The sequence below is a fragment of the Aythya ferina genome, assembly GCF_964211825.1.
Source record: "Aythya ferina genome assembly, chromosome: 12".
NCBI classification, from domain to species: domain Eukaryota; kingdom Metazoa; phylum Chordata; class Aves; order Anseriformes; family Anatidae; genus Aythya; species Aythya ferina.
In genome coordinates this window covers 17955070-17971028 of record NC_140308.1, presented here as the reverse complement: position 1 = coordinate 17971028, position 15959 = coordinate 17955070, and the positions used below count along the sequence as shown (strand labels likewise).

General features: G+C 46.8%; 1 protein-coding gene across 4 annotated transcripts in view; it reads right to left on the bottom strand.

Annotated features, from left to right (window-relative positions):
• The window catches only part of ZNF423 (zinc finger protein 423), a 209807-nt gene that overhangs the window by 118130 nt on the left and 75718 nt on the right, over positions 1 to 15959 (bottom strand). Inside the window, exon 1 of one of the 4 annotated variants that reach the window (XM_084533604.1) lies at positions 11168 to 11248. The exons of the other annotated variants lie outside the window; for them this stretch is intronic. The gene's annotated coding sequence lies outside the window, so the exon portion shown is untranslated. Of the gene's footprint in view, positions 1 to 11167; positions 11249 to 15959 lie in introns of those variants that run through there. 4 annotated transcript variants of the gene reach the window in all.

The window sequence follows — 15959 nt, the reverse complement described above, 5'->3', positions numbered from 1 at the left end:
GCGGAGGACCACGCCACACGTAACCAGAAGGACACATTGCCAGGCCATGTGCAGAGCTCCAACCCAGCGAAAATAATTTACAGTCCGTTCATGGCGAGGGGAAGCAGTGATGGCAGTCCAACAGCTCCGTGGCTGTTGGAAAATCCGCACGCTGCCGGTCCGCAGCGAATCGCCCCAGAAAGCAGCCCGGAGCGTAGCACTACCGGCAAATCACTGTCTGAAGAGTTATTCCACCTCCCGTTTTGCACTGCCACTATTCACAAATATAGCTATATATATGGCCTGTAGAGATATAAAACGCTTCGACTCGCACAGCGATCTGTCCATCATCCTGCCCGTGCATGAGACTGCACACAGCCTCCAGCTAGCACAGCTGGACCTCCAGGTGCCAGATTAGGAGAAACCGAAAAGGTCCTTTTCCAAGAAAAACACAACACTCCTTCCCCCGCCCCTGCTCACGTGCATGTGCGAGAGCTAAGCGGGCTTGAGGGGCTTTATTTATTCCCTGCTACATGACCATTAAGCTCTACTGTCGATATCCGATTCTGCCAAATTCTGTCATTTAACGTTTTCGATGTAAATTATAGGAAGAGATCACGGAAAAAAAAAAATACAGTAGAAAACAGATGCTCTAGGCTCCAGCTTTTTTCAAAACTACCGTTTCCTTCGCAGTTTTATTTATTTATTTGGTAAGTAGAGGCACATGACAACACACTCGTTGCTGCCATAGCCATACGAGAGAAGACCACCGCTTTTCCCCAGCTTTGCCATTTACATCAGTTTCTTTCCCCCAACTAAAACAACCAAGCCACCCTCCCTTTGACAACCGGCACCCTCCCACAAGACAAGGCAGCAGCACCCATCTGCAGCACCCAGGCAGCCCCAGGAGCAGGCTCTGCATCCTGCCAATGCTCTCCTGCCTGCCTGGAGGGAAGAGTTCAATGGCTTCATGCCTCGGTCTCCCCATCCGTGAAATGCAATCCATAATACCACATAGTACTGAACTGCTCAGCAAAGTTTGTTTAAAACGTTACTGCAAAATGAGACAGCCTTGATAAGTGAGTAATTCAAGTTCAGCTTTCAGCTGCTATCACTAACGTTCAATTGAACTTGGAGTTCAACTTCTCAATTGACACCACTAAAACGATTTATACAAAAGCTTTACACATCCATGAAACTGAGCCCTCTTGTGTAGTTTACAGTACATTAAATCACTATACATCAGCACAGGTTTCGTGGTCCGTAGGAGGACAGTCTGCAGAAAGCACTGAGAGCAGAAAGCTGCCGTAAAAACCTGGAACTGAAACAGCCACGGCCCTACTGCAACGATCAAGTCACCAAATCTGCGCAGTACAGCAGCGCTGTCGGTCTGCCTCGAGCTGATGAAAGAGCGTAGTTCAGGAGGGAAGGCAACACGGACAAAGAGTCTCAAGAAACTTTGGAAAATCATTTGGATTTCGAATTTGACAAGGCTTGTTATTTTCAGCTCTAACTACTCACCGGGTCTGGCCCAAGTTTACCGCAACTGCAGCTCAGTGATGCATTAATGCTTTTTTCGTTACTAAATTCAAAACAGTTTCTGTTTTATCAGGGTTTCAGGCACGTTGCCTTGTTAGCCCAGCTTGTCAGAAAGAGCCAGTCTCAGGACAAAAATCTTAGCCCCAGAAAGAGTTAAAAAAAATCTAAACGTGCCTTTAATTCTTATCTATATAATGTGTTTATTTCCTAAGCATTTCCAAATGATATTTGTTTTACAGACTAGTTTATCTAAATCTTTTTAGCTGCATGTATCACTCACCAACATGATTTTATTACAACGGATATGTTATTATAGCTTAACCTTGCACTCAGTCACTAATCAAAACCAATTCAAGCAAGCAAATCTAATGTTCCAACTTAACTAAAATCTCCTCCCTTTAAGCAACAAATAAAGCCTGGCTGGCTCATGGGGAAACTTCCACGTATCAGCAAATCCACAGGTCACTCAAATCAGGCACAGTTCTGCAGTCTAAATTTAGCCGCTCGCATTTCCTCAAAACTTTCATTGCTGAATATTGTGTTGAGACTGTTAAAGCACTACGGCTGAGGGCTGCAGTCATCTCCAGCTTCAGCGATGGCAGACGTAAGACACGAAGTGGCTGTAGCATGCAGGCACGCAGCTAGCAGCAAGCAAACCAGCAAACACATCAGGCATTCAGAAGCCGCGACTCGTCTCATAGCACTGCTGGCAACACGATACATCAAATATGTGCCGTGCTAACGAGCAGTGTATGAAGCTACTTAACCGGAGGAAGAGGAGAAAGCTATAAAACCTTACATACACGGAGGAAGGTTGATTTCACCGCCGTACCACTCAGATTTCCCAATTCCTCCTCCAGTGGAAGCCGAAGCGATCACTGAATGCTCATTTTTGGAGGGCACGAGGCTGTGCCTTCGCTCGGGAAGGACGCGCTCCTACCGCGGTGCTCTGCCGGAGAAATGCCTCGGCACGGGGACAGCCGTGTCCTCGGCACGGGGACAGCCGCGTCCTCGGCGCTGGGCCTGCCGTGGGCTCAGGGCAGGTGGGCGAGCTGCCCCCGCGGGCAGCCCGCCCGCAGCATCCCCGCGAAGGCGAGAGCCGCCGGGTTTCCCCCCTGCTCCTTGTGACAGAGGACGGAACAAATTCTTTTTCGTAAATGTAAGTTTTAAATTTATATAATAACACCGAATGCACCAAAGCTGCCAAGAGACATTGAACTCGTGGGATCTGTGAAAGTTTTTCACACCTGTGTTTTTCTCCTGTGCCTAATATTATGGGAGGCATTTTGGAGGATTTTACAATGCAAGTTTCAATGAGACACTTACAGTCTCCCTCAGGCAAATTGTCACAGCTGCAGAGGTCTGCTACCCAGCTGCCAATCAAGGCAGGCAGGGAGTATGTGCAGGGAAATCACAAAAAAGGCAGGCTTCATTAGGCTGCTGAAACCTAACTAGAGGCTATCTGGGCGTGCTCGAGCCCTTAAAACAGGGTTGTTTTAGAAAGAGTAATTTTTCCTTTCCTTTCCAACTCAAGAAAAGACTCCAGTACTCATTGAGGAATGTGTTAGTGCCAACTTTTCCCCTTCCAATTTCAGTGTTTGTTTTGCCCTGTTTAAAAAAAAAAATTACATCACCCTAGAAGCTTTTATTATTAGATTAGCTGATATCGTTGGAAAAAGTGGACAAGATTTCAGGTTCCACGTCCCTTTGCCAGGTCTTAGAAGCATGTCTACTTTTTCCAACTCTAGAAGCTGCTCCAGTAAAATATTATTTCTACAACCCTTCCTTCCTGCATTTCCATGGATCACCACAGCTACAAAGCTGCTGGTATTACAGATGGACTGTACTGGAAGAACTCAAAGAGATTTTTCTTCCTTCACTCCTAACGCAGACAAATTCTGAGGAAATTATTTGCATTAAAAGGAAAAAAGAAAGAGAGAGAGCTGCAGACAAGGACAAACACCCAGAAGTTCAGCCCAAATGATAATCAAGTGGGAAATCTAAAAGCACATAGAAACAAGTGGCATATTGTAAGCTATTTAGCAAAGTTAATTATAGGTATTCACTACATCTGTCTTGGCCCCAATTCAGCAAAGTATTTAAGCATGTGCCCGGCGTTAAGCAAGCGCAGGCTGCAAAGCCTACGTGTCCAGTCACGTGCCGAGGTTAGGCATCTGCTGAAGTACTTTCCTGATGCAGGACTGTAGCACAGAGCAAGAATCTCCCTGAAAGATATCTAATAAGCAGCTGTTATTTTAAGAAGCACACGAACATATTGCGCATTTTATGTTCCTAAAAGTGCTGGTGTCATGAGGGTATAAATCCACATACAACATCGTCTCACTCGTGGAGGTGCTTGTGCAATGCATATTTTATGAATGAAAATAAAAAGGCAGATACTAAACTAAGCCATAATCAGACACATCAAGCTGCATATTATCCTCTTTCCGTTGCTACACTTCACCTTCGCAGTCCCCATCGCTTCTTTGTTGTGTCTTATTGACCATTTGCTTTATTTTGCTGCAAGTTAATTTTCCCAGGAAAACAGAGGCAATATGTTGGGGGGGGGGGGGGGGGGGGGATAATTGCTGTCCATTTAGATCTGCTTCTCAACATGGAAAAACCTAACAAAATGTTCAAACAGTGATGTTTAGGTGGCTGAGCAGGAGACATCTAATATTCTGAATTTCCAGAGTCATGAATCCTGCAAAAAAAAAAAACAAAAAACAAAAAAAAAGGCACTGCGAAAAGCTCAGCCCTCCCTTCGTGGCATTTTGAATGAAACTGGATGCGGGCGCCTCGAGTCGTGAAGTTTGGAAAATTCAGGGCCGTGTACTTAAAAACGCAGGCGGGTTCCCCGAGCGGATGGCGCTGCGAGGAGCGAACCTTGGAAATGTCAGCGGGCCGCAGGCGGCGGGCGCAGGCAGCAGGAGCCATTGTTGCTGGGGCCCGCGGGGAGCAGGCGCCGCCGGGGCAGATGGGGAGCGCGCTAATGCGGCGCCCCCCCAGGGCAGCCCCCCGGGACCCCCGGCCAAGGGGCCCTGCCACCACCACCTGCCTCCCGCCGGGGGGCCGCAGGGCAGGGGGCCGCGTGTGCCGCCCCTGGAGCACCGTCACCGCTCGCACACCCTTGGATAAGCACGCCGTGCGCGGGGACGCGATGGACTTGTGGGGTTACAGGACGACGAGAAGAGCCTGCAGCCCCCCCGCCTGCTGTCCCCACTGCTACCTGCCCTACCTGCGCTGTTTGCACGCCGCCACCCGCAGCTCGTCCCTTATAGTTTATTAACATGCACTAATAAACAGCGCGCCTCTCTCCCGCTGTGCTGCCGAGTGAAGCCAGTCAGAATAACTGCATTAGCTTTGCTGTTCGTTCTCAGCACATTTTTCCCACATGGGAACAATTAGGACCAACTCCCTCCAGATTATAGTTAGAGATCCATCATATTTGAACAAAAATAATAATCATCATCTTTTCCACGACTGCATCTGTAGGCATCTGCAGAAGATTAACCTGCCTGACGCCACCACCAGGGCTAGGCTCTTAACCTCCTCGGCAGCTCCCCTGCTCGTAAGGGGTTAACGCTCCCTGGGCTCCAACTTACACCTATTATGCTCAAGTTTAAAAATAAGATGTGAAAGATGCATTATGTAAGGCCAGCACTGCTATCCTGCCCATCTCCTATTTTGGAATTAAAGATCATCATTGCTCACATCAAAGGGGCTGGGTGAGAATAAAAGAAAAGACAGGAACAATGAAAATAGCTACCCGACACGAACCAGATCAAAGGAGCAGGCACAGAAAATGAGGAGCTAGGGGGTCCTTTAATTACTGTCCACATCCTCCAAGTCATGTGGTGAAAAAGAAGGGAAAAAAGTTTTGAAGGCCACTGGGTTTTGTCTTGCTGTGGCTCCTGTTTCCACAGTCTGTGCCAGTTCCCTACAAACTGCTCTGCTTTTTATTTTTTCATTTTATTACAGTCAAATAGGACTCCTGGACTCCAAAACTCCTCCCTTATGCCAGGAGGAGGAGAGGGAAGGAGGGGTAAGAGGGGCAGTAGTGGAGATAGTCTATAGCAATTGCCTGAAACAATTTCAGGAGGACTGCTCCAGGCAGCGCCCCGGGAGCTGCTTTGGGAAGGAGAGAGCTGGCTACCTGAGGCTAGTCTTTATTTGCAGGCCTCCCGGGTTGAGAAAACTTCAAATTCACATAGGGCACTGCTCCGTGGGGCAGCAGATCAAACCTGGCTACTAGCTGTTTGAGCTCAGCAGCAGAAAAAAGGATTGCTCTGGGACTGAGCGTAAGTAGAAGCATGATTAAACTTCAAACATATCCCCCCCCCCCCTTTTTATACACAGCAGACAGTTGTGGCTAATATTTCAATATGGACTTTAAAAACACACTGCAAATAACTTACTCCGGCACGCTGGCTGCAAGCTGAAAAATAATAAAAAATTAAACTAGCTGTATTATTGCAATGAAGTCAAACGTTCAGATTTACCTTTCATAAATAATTAAGGGCCTGCTATTTAAAAGGATCCCTTTTTATTTAACTCAGCCGTCAAAATTGAAATTTGGGTATTTGACTGCCGATTGGAGTGGCGCATCGCAGCATTTATTTCCTTCTATTTGCGTTTCAAATGCAGCGCGTTTCTCCCTAATTACTCTTGACTTATGTTTGTTTTTATAAGACACAATAAAAAAAAGCAGTACTGGGAAAAAATAGGGCAATGATTTAGAAATTCCTTTGTAAGAAGCTGACCAGTCTTTCTAGGAAATAATGGGGCATTATCACTTTTACAAAGATCTTGGAAAAGAACAGAGCCAGGATGTTCCCAAGAAAGTGTGTTTACTAATATAGATACCAGCAGTAGCTGCAGACAGAAGTCACTGAAGAGGAAAATGTATTCCTGTCTCAGGTCAGTTTGCTTGGATTTATGCTGTGTGCCAAACTGGAGCATGAAAAGCATTCAAACAGAATTTTATAGACTCTAAAGAAGGCAACTAATGTCACCAAGACAACATCTATCTAGGAAAGGGGAACACAGGACACAAAGGCATCCTTCTCCCCATCCTATTTACATCTTGGAAACCCCTTAGACAAGCAGTAAGGGCGATGCTTTAAGAGGCAATTTAGCCTCCAAACTGCAACGAGTGCCAAGTTGCTTCATCTTCTTTCTCTTGAAAGTTGCCTCCACCGTTTCCTGCTCTCGGGCACTAACATGCAGCGAGCAGCCATTCTCAGGAGGACAGCTGAGGACTAAATTAAGCAAATATAGACTACAAAGCTGCTTTCCTAAGTGGGCATCCTGCCTAGGCTCTACATCTAAGCAGTGTGCTAGGTACTGAGTGTACCGAGTTCCAGTTAGCTGTCTTGCAAACATCCGCGTTGGGAACCTTGCCCAAGCAAGCCTTCAAAGCTGCCATTGCTCTGGTGGGATAAACATGGGAGCAGTGGGACTGGGACATTTGCCTCCTTGTAAGAGGTCTCAGAGTATTGCATTATCCATTTAGATAGCCTTTTGATTGAGAGAGTTTCCCTTTTGGGCTTAGCCCCAAATGCTAAGAACAGATGAGATGGTTTAAGAAAGTCTCCAGGTAAAACATGAAAAGGATGCTTAACATCCAGCTTCTGACGAACAGCTACACTCAGGGAGCCACAAGGGCTGGGGAAATAAACACGGTCAATTAAATGAACTGATTGAAAAGAAATCAGAGATCGCTCTGGGGAAAATTTGCGATTCAGTCGTACAGCCACCACCACCTTTTTGGGATGGGGCAAAAGCCAGGAGGAACTGGAGTGCCTTACTCGTTTGGCAAAAGGTGGCCACCATAAGGAAGGAAATAAACTTTAAAGGAAATAAAATACAAAGAAAAATCCATGATGGGTTCAAAAGGAAGCTTAACCAGCTCACTCAAAGACTCAGCACTGAACAGGGAATTATATTGGGGGAAATGCAGTCAGCAGTAAGGGCTCCTCAGCAAATGTTCTGTCCTTTCCACAGACTGTCCCATGAAACACACAAAGAGATGCTGAGCAATCTTCCAAAACACTCCAAGATGAATTAATAAGAATAAATTAAACGAAACGCAAACTAATAGGGATGGTGCAGAATAAGACTCAGGTTTTTTATCTCATCAGAAAAATACCTACACGCTCATTCATGGGTGGAAGTAATTTTCTAATAGTTCAGATATTTTTGATGCATTTGTTCAAAAGACTTTAGGAAAATAGTTGCCAGAAGATCTACATGGAAGAGTTCCCTTTGCTTTTTGTCTTTCCTTTGTAACTTTGGCAGTACATTCAAGGGGCTGCTCAAGCAGTGATGGGCTTTGTGGGGGCTCTGAGCTCAATGACATCCATAACTGAAGAAGGCTAAGCACGAACGGAAAGTATGCTTCTCCCCCAGATAAGTAATCTGGAAAGGCCATAACTGTGAAAGAAGGCTGTTGAGACAGTGCCAGCCTATCTAAAAATCACAGCAAATGAGCTCAAGCTGCCGTCACTGGGAGCACGTGTGCCTTTTCCTGTCTCACTTTCTGGAAACCCAGGGGTATTGCTGCAAAGGGAGGGAAGTCCTGAAGTAGTCTCCAACTCCAACTGAAGAGAAGGGTGTCTTGTAAAGCTAATCTAGTTATTTATCCCAGGGAACTCAAGCAACATTTGCTCTTGGGATTGCGGAGTCCTGATTTTGATTGTGGAAGTCAATCACCCGGTTAATTCTCCTTTAACCTTTTAAGAACAGAACACTGTTCATTAAGGCCCTTCAAACTGCACCAGAAACAAAATTCAAACTTCCCATTTTGCTAGAATTCTTTTTTTTTTTTTTTTTTTTTTTTTTTTTTTTTTTTTTTGAGAAGGATCATACAGTCACAGAATAATTTACTCTGGAAAGGATGTATGGAGTTCACCTCTCCATAAACTGTTCCTCAAAATTAGTTTGATGCTACCACCGTAAAGTCACAGGGTGTATCAATGTATTCTTTATTTTGGATGATACTTTATAAGTAAAATTACTGTAGCAGACTCGCTCCTGGAAGCCCATCTGTCACTGGGCAGAGAAGATACTACCACGTCATGCTCTCCAGAAGTGAGATGTTTGTTCCCCAAGTCCATTCCTACAACAGTGCCTCAGGGAGGTAATGAGGCAGCAGGCAATTTTGGAAAAGAAAGCAGAGCAGTGCTCAGTGGTTGACAGAATTGCCTAGCCAAAAGCACAGAAAAATAAAGTATATTTCTTCCTTCAACTAAGTTTCTGATTTTGTAAGTGTGGGAGATATTATCCTCTGCTGAAGTTACTCATTCTATTTTAGTCATTTCTTCTTGAGTCAAAAACCTTAGACTTTGTGTTTCACTTCTTGGTTGCCGCCTCTGGACCCACTCTACCTTTACCAGTCTTTTCCCCTTCTTCCCTCCCCACACTGTTTTGCCATTTCTGATCTTCCTCTTGCCAGTTACCACCCCATCTCACATCCTCTGTCCTTCCCTTCTCTAATTCTGTTATTTTAACCTTTCTCTGCCATGCAATCCTTCAGCTTCCCTTTCAAGATTTCAAGGACCATGCTAATCCTCTTCCCATCTTCTCCTCTACTTTTGTGTCATCTCCACGGTCAGAGCATATAAGTCTGTCTCTCCCTGAAGTCACTCACGTTCCTTTCCGACTGGTCTGGTACCAGCTCTGTGAATCCAAAACAAAGGGTGATGTGGGGCTACTATAGCAATACAAAAGAGAGAGGGCGAATGCTTGGCAGTCAACTGAGAGGCAATTCCCAATATAATATCCAGACAAAAAAAAAAAAAAAAAAAGACATTTGGTCAAAATTACAGGATGACCCAGGTGAGTGAACTTGGAATGCACATTCCAAGATTAGGAAATTAAGATGTAAGATTACATCTTTCAGAAAGACACCATTGTTCAGTCAGCCAGGAGAGATTCAACCCAGCCCTCATGTTATCAAATGATCAAGAAGAAAGAACAACTCTCCTACAGACTTCCATACAACTAAAAGACAAAAGCATAACACTGATGCTTCTTAAAAATTACAGATGCTTCCAAAATATACTGTGTATGTACACGTGGCTATCTCAAATGTAAATAGACCGATGCCTTACTGAACGTACCCTCTCAAACTGATATACTTCTTTAAGATATTCACATATTCATATTGATACATTTTTGAATAAAGAATTTTGCTTATTATGTTTTTCAGTTCTAAAATATTTTTAAAGACTCATGTGAGGCTCTAATGCAACTATATATCTGATAAAATCTGCAACCAATCCAAACCTCTCCCTTTGAGTTTAACTTGGACATATTCCTGCGTGCTTCCACAGCACCAACTTAAAATAACCTGGTGAATTTCCTCCTTATTCTCTGGGGCAGATGTAATGTTCTGGCTGTGACTTGAGTGAGACTCTGAATTATATGGCAAGAACAACCTCAAATCCTAATTTCAGAATATTCAGCTGAATACCTTAATGATGGTTTTGTCTGCCAACAGATACAACCCACACCCAGGAATGGAAGGAAACCTGGCCGGGGAGGCCACATGGGTTTGTAACAAAGCAGGGAAAAGGAAATGTCCCAGGAAAAGCAGGAGATGCTTCACTGATAAATCTCCCCAAGTCCCTAGCAGAGGGATAGAAGTCATTTTGCTGGTGTTTTGTTTACCTCTCCATTTTTCCCTTTTCCGCTCCCTATCATGTTAATATTTCCCCTTCACTCATTGCCACCTCCCAAGCAGCTTCTAACCCGTTACTACTCTCCTACCTTCACTGCTACATGAATTCACCCAGCTTTTACCCTAGTACATTACTTATCTCCTGCTGTCCATTTAAAAGGCAGGATCTGGCAAAACAAGTAAACAAGCTTGTTTCCCACCGAACTATCCTCTTCTTTAAGGTATCTTAACATACAGCCTCCTGTTTCAAGGGAGAAATCCTCCTTTATCCACTACCCTAACAAACAGCGTGTCTTTTGAGCTTGTTTGGGAAAGGCAAAGAAATGGGAATCTAGATAAAAGTCACTTTTTTAAAGGAATTTTGAGACTTTGTTCATCAGCTGATGCTCTATTTGAAGCTCAAAAGCAGAGACGCCCCTATTTAAAATCCTTTACAGGGATGGCTCTGGGCTTGTTCCTGTCGCAGGGGTCTCAGTGCTGGCAGCCCACGGCCCCACCTCACAGCAGGAGCAGTGGGAGGGGAACCTTCACCTCGCAGCGCCCAGCCCATGGAGGCAGCGAGTGTGACGCTGGGCCTGGGTCCCCTGGGGTGACACAGGGGGAAGCCTAAGGGGAGGGCAGGGGGATGACACAGGATGGGGGGACTCGGGCTGCCTGAGGTACAAGTCTGCCCATCTCCAGTCTAGTTAACAAAGATTACAAGAGGGAAAATGCGAGCAGAGAGCAGGTGCCGCCTGCAGCTTCCTGAACTCAGTGAAACCTGCAGGCCTGAGCTCGGGGGAGCAGAACCAGGGGGCCAGGCAGGGCGCATGGCGCCACGCGGACGCAGCAGGGACGGGGACACTCGGGAGCAGCCCGGCTGCACGCCAGCCACCACCTCATCTCACGCCACTCACCCAGGTCTCTGCCAGCTACCCAGGTCAAACAAACCCAGCAGTCTCCACAGCCATCCCCCCTCAGACTTACCTCACGCCCTCCGCTCGCTCGCCTTCCTGCTCCCCACCACAGCCGCCACATCCCCCTGCCTGCCTGGGCCACGCGCTCCTCACGGCCTCTTCCCTCATGGCGCCGGCCCCACCGCCTCCTTCCCCACAGCCCCACACCGCCCATCCGCCACCACGGCCCCCTGTGCCCCACGGAAGGGTGAGGGGGGTGGGCGGCGTGGCTCCCACCTCAGCGCGGGCTGTCCCGCTGGCACGCCGCGTGGCTGCCAGGGGCTGAGGCACAACCGGTGCCTCACGGCGCCCACTCTGGCGTGAGGTGGCAGCAGGGAAAGCGGCAGTCACCACCGTGCCTTGTGCCGGGGCTGGCCCTCCAGTGTGGGGCTGTCTAGTGTGATTTTAAGTCAAAACCTGCCCCCTTTTATTTCTGGAGATCGTTCACAAGAGGTCTGCGCCTCCAGCCCCCTGTGGCTGCCATCTCTCGGCATCCTACAGACTTATACCCCAAAACTCAGCACAGGAACCATTTTAAAACTGTTTTCAGAAGCCCTGAGCTCCCCACTGGGCAGGGCTGGCAGCTCAGTGGGCGCTCAGGGCCAACGGCTCGGCCCTGCTGCCAGCAGCGCACCAGAGCCCGAGGGAGCACGAAGACAGGCGGGCAGTGTGTAGTGCACGTTACCTCCATGAATTTTACTGGCTTTTCTCTATCCAAATGTTCTTGCAACGCTTCTCACTAAGGAACTTGTTTTCCACATCGCTGTCAGCACTTCTGAGGCCAACAGACTGGGAGCACCAGCCAGACTTGGACAGGCTGGAGGAGGATGAAATGAGTGCTCCCGAGCACTGCTCTAGTAACACATCTCACTGCCCAGGGGCAGCTGAGCACTTGTCTTTTAGGCAAAGAAGGCTGGTGTCACTCTGTCAGTCATACTGCAGGGGCCACATAGACCAGACAGAGGCCTGTGGTCTCGTTACATTTGTGGGTTTAATTACACTAGAACATGGAACTTCAAAGATTGGAGGTTGGCAACAGTAGCACAGTAGGTTCTCAAGACTACAAGGAGAAATCAAAAAATCTTCTTTCCACACAAGGACCCTCTAGACCCAACCAAGTCCCCACCTAAAACTGATCAGCAATGGCTGCCTTGGCATAAGACCGTAATTTTTTTTAACATGGCCTTCAGGAAAGTCTTTTCTTCACAGCTGACTTGCCCCTTTTATAACCAATGGTCATGACAAGGCAGATTACCAGCTTTATCGGCAGAGGAGACCCGACAGTTTGTTCAATAGGATATCAGCTGTGCTTAACAGCCCAAAGTCTCAGGACTTCAGGATACCCTTCTCCTGCCCAAACAGCTAGCAAATGCTCCAGTGTTTCATCAGTTGAGAAAAATCCCATGAACTTCAGCCCATGCACTAAGAAATCTTCTGTTGCCAGTCTCGGGAAAACATGAGTACCAGAGAAAACACCACCTCCTTCATGGTAAAATAAACCAGAATGCCTTGCCTAAATAAGATTCCTTCATTTCACCAGCACATCAACACATACATTGCTCTAGAATGGGAACCAACAAATCACAGAAAAAGAGGATTGTTGTAATCCCTAGTAATATTTATTTCACAGGCTAGGGGCTTTTTTTCTACCCCACGTTTGATTTCTAGCCCTCTGGCATGACAACACTGCTTGCCTGCCCACCCTACCCAGTGCCTACATGGGAAAAAGAAGAATACACTGTTAGCGCTTGCAAGGTTCATTTAAGATATACAATACCCTCTGTACAGTCTGTTACTTCTTAGAGAATGATTTTTAAAATGGGCAAAGAAATGTCCTCCAGTGAAGAAAGAAAAATCTAAAGTGAAAAAATGCCAGTTTAGGTCTATGGTGTCATGGTCCACAGGGGGGGCTTTTTCCCCTCAATACTAATTACCTACAAGGCAGGATACAGCACTATATGTTAAGCACCATGTCTGATCAAGCAGAAGACTTTTTTAAATGGTTTACTAGTTATTAGGTATCCTGCACTCTACATGCTGTGCTGACATAAGATTTTACTGCTTGAGGATCCAATTTCCAAAGACTAAAAAATATAAAAGGTTTTATTTACCTTAAGTACACAAAATACTGCAACTCTTGAACACTACTTTGGGGGATCCCCTTAAAAAGAGAAAGAAATTCTGATTTCTCTGAGTGAGAAGGATCCACACTGGTGAAAATAAATCTGGAGAGGAAGCGGTATGAGATACCGGCGGCACAAATCTCTCTTATCCTCTACACACATCTTGTTGTAGGGGGTAGGAGGTTGCGAGGGGAAGAGGAGAGGAAGAAGAGCTGAAGAAATGCCCAGTGCATGCGTCCGCCGCGCGCTGACGTCCCCAGGCGATACCCTTCTCCGGTGTCACTGTACGCTGGCTTTGTGGACAAAATTGACTTCTCGTTCCCTGCAGCCAGCCAGCTACAGCCCGGCAAGCTGACAAAGCCATTGATTTTCCTTGTCCTTAAAAGCACGCTCTGCTGAGCTCGGAGCCGCACGCTTGTAACTTTAAGGGGGGTGCGTTTTATTTAATTGTGCCTTTTCTTGGCCTGAATTTCCCCCAAAAAGCTGAAGAGGGCATGTGCTTATTATCTTTCAGTGCAGCATGCGCTCGGTGCAACCTGAGCTCTTCGGATACTCCAGTCTGAAAATTAGAAAAAAATTAATTGCGAGGAAAAACAAGGCTGCTTTGCGACTGTGATTCAATCAATTACCATTATCTGCCAGCGCAGCCCTCCCCGCCGCCCCCGGACCACTTGTGTTTAACTTTCTTCGCCAGTCACCACGGCCCCGCAGCGTGCTGGCGGTGCGGCGCTGGCGGCTGGCTCCCGCGCGGGGCCCTTATCAGGCGCTCCCAGTCAGCGCTGGCCCCGCGCAGCTGCCGGGGACCCCCTCCGTCCCCCGCGTTATCTGCCGCCGCAGGCCTTGGCCAGCGAGGAGGGGGCCCGGCAGCCCCCGGCCTCCCCACCGCCCCGGCCAGAAGGGGCTCCGCCGCCGGCCGCCCCGCTCCCGCCGAGCCTCCTCCGGCGAGCCCGAACCGTCTGAAGAGAGGCAGGAACAAAACCGCAAATTTAGATTAATAAAGCATTTGTTGATTCTACAGAAACTTAGCAGGCCCCTAAGAAATCCACCAGAGACCTGTGCAGCTCCAGTAATTTTCTGTTATATTATCTTTCTTGTAAAATACTTCCCCAGACAGAGCCCCCAAAGGGGCTCAAATATCACTGTGACTAACCGAAATCAATGTGCACTCACCTATTGACATTTTTACATAGTTTTTGGATTTAGTATCCGGCCCAAAACACAATCAAATCTTCTGCCAAGGAAATAACAGGCACTTAGCTAGTCAGCTATTAGTGTTACAAAGGAAAAAATGTGGGCACCCAAGGGAGATGGGAGAGACGGCATTGACGTCAGGGGTAATTGGGTGTCTGAGAGAAATTGCCAACGGCTGGCCAAAACCCCCAGAGGCCCACACAAAGCTGAGCTGCAACTCTAATAAAGGAAAGTAAATTCTAGAAAGGGGCTTTGCTGCAAAGAAGCCTAGCAGGAACCAAAAATATCTCCCACATACACAAACACACACACACACACAAATAAAAAATAAAAAATACATTTAGGAGCTCGCTTTCGCACATCTGTTTCAGGCTAAAGTGCTTTCTACTTTTTTCCAGGACCACATGGATTTTTATGTCGTACCGTATGTTCACCATCTATTTTTATAAACAGAATTCAGGGCTTTAAAGAAACTTATTCTTAATCATGCGGCTCTGAACTGCAATCTCCCTGTCACCCTCTGCAGCACAGTTAGAAACGGTTTGGTCCATTCTTTAAAAAAACAAAACCAAACTTTCAGGGAAAATGAAAAGCGCAGCAGACCCACTGTGGCAGCTGTGGCGAAGGAGCTGTCCGCTGGGTGGAAGGGCATTTGCACACACCAAACCTCTCCTTCGCCTCTGTTACACCCGTGCACGCAGCACCAGTGCTCCCCTCACACACCAGATCCAAGAGATTTCAGATCAGTTGCCCTGGGCGGAGTTTAGCAGGGACTTGAAGGCATTAGCCCCTTCTTTCCACTCATCCAGATCTCTGCCATGCAAACAGAAACCTCCTGTCCTCCCAAGGCAGCACCACAGGTGATGAGTGACACGTATTTGACCAGTTCTTGGTAGGGCATACCTTTCTCCATCCCCCTTCTCCTCCACGGGGACACCTATCATACTCCTTCCACGGCAAGTCTCAAACAGCCAGTCACTAATTGCGCTGTAAAATCCAGATTGGTGCTTTCCAGGACGATCAACTGTCAGAAACATTGTTTGTGCCTCCTATACAGAACACAGAAATGCTTCTCTAGTAGGTGATTTGGAATTTAAGCCAAGTTTCAGGAATAACAAGAAGGTCAAGATCTTAGTAGGTTCAGATCTTCTATTACACGTACTTGTATCCACATCATAACCATCACGATGTTGCATCTACAGGGGTCCTGATAAGCCTATCAAGTGAGTGCAAACAATTTCACTTATCAGCCGCCCTCCACCCAACCAAAAAGCAGAGGCAGAATAACAATTTATAAGGAGGCTGAGATACAAACACAATGTTCACACACACAGAAAAAATCAGATGGCTCTTTAAGCGCTGCAGCACGTATGGTATAAAGAAGTCTTTACAAATATATGTACAAAACAGCTGTCTGAAAAGATCAGAAGCACTTGATCATAAAATTGTATTGCAGAGACTGAGATGAATATTGCTTTCAGAGAGGAAGAGAGGCATTAAGACAAAAAG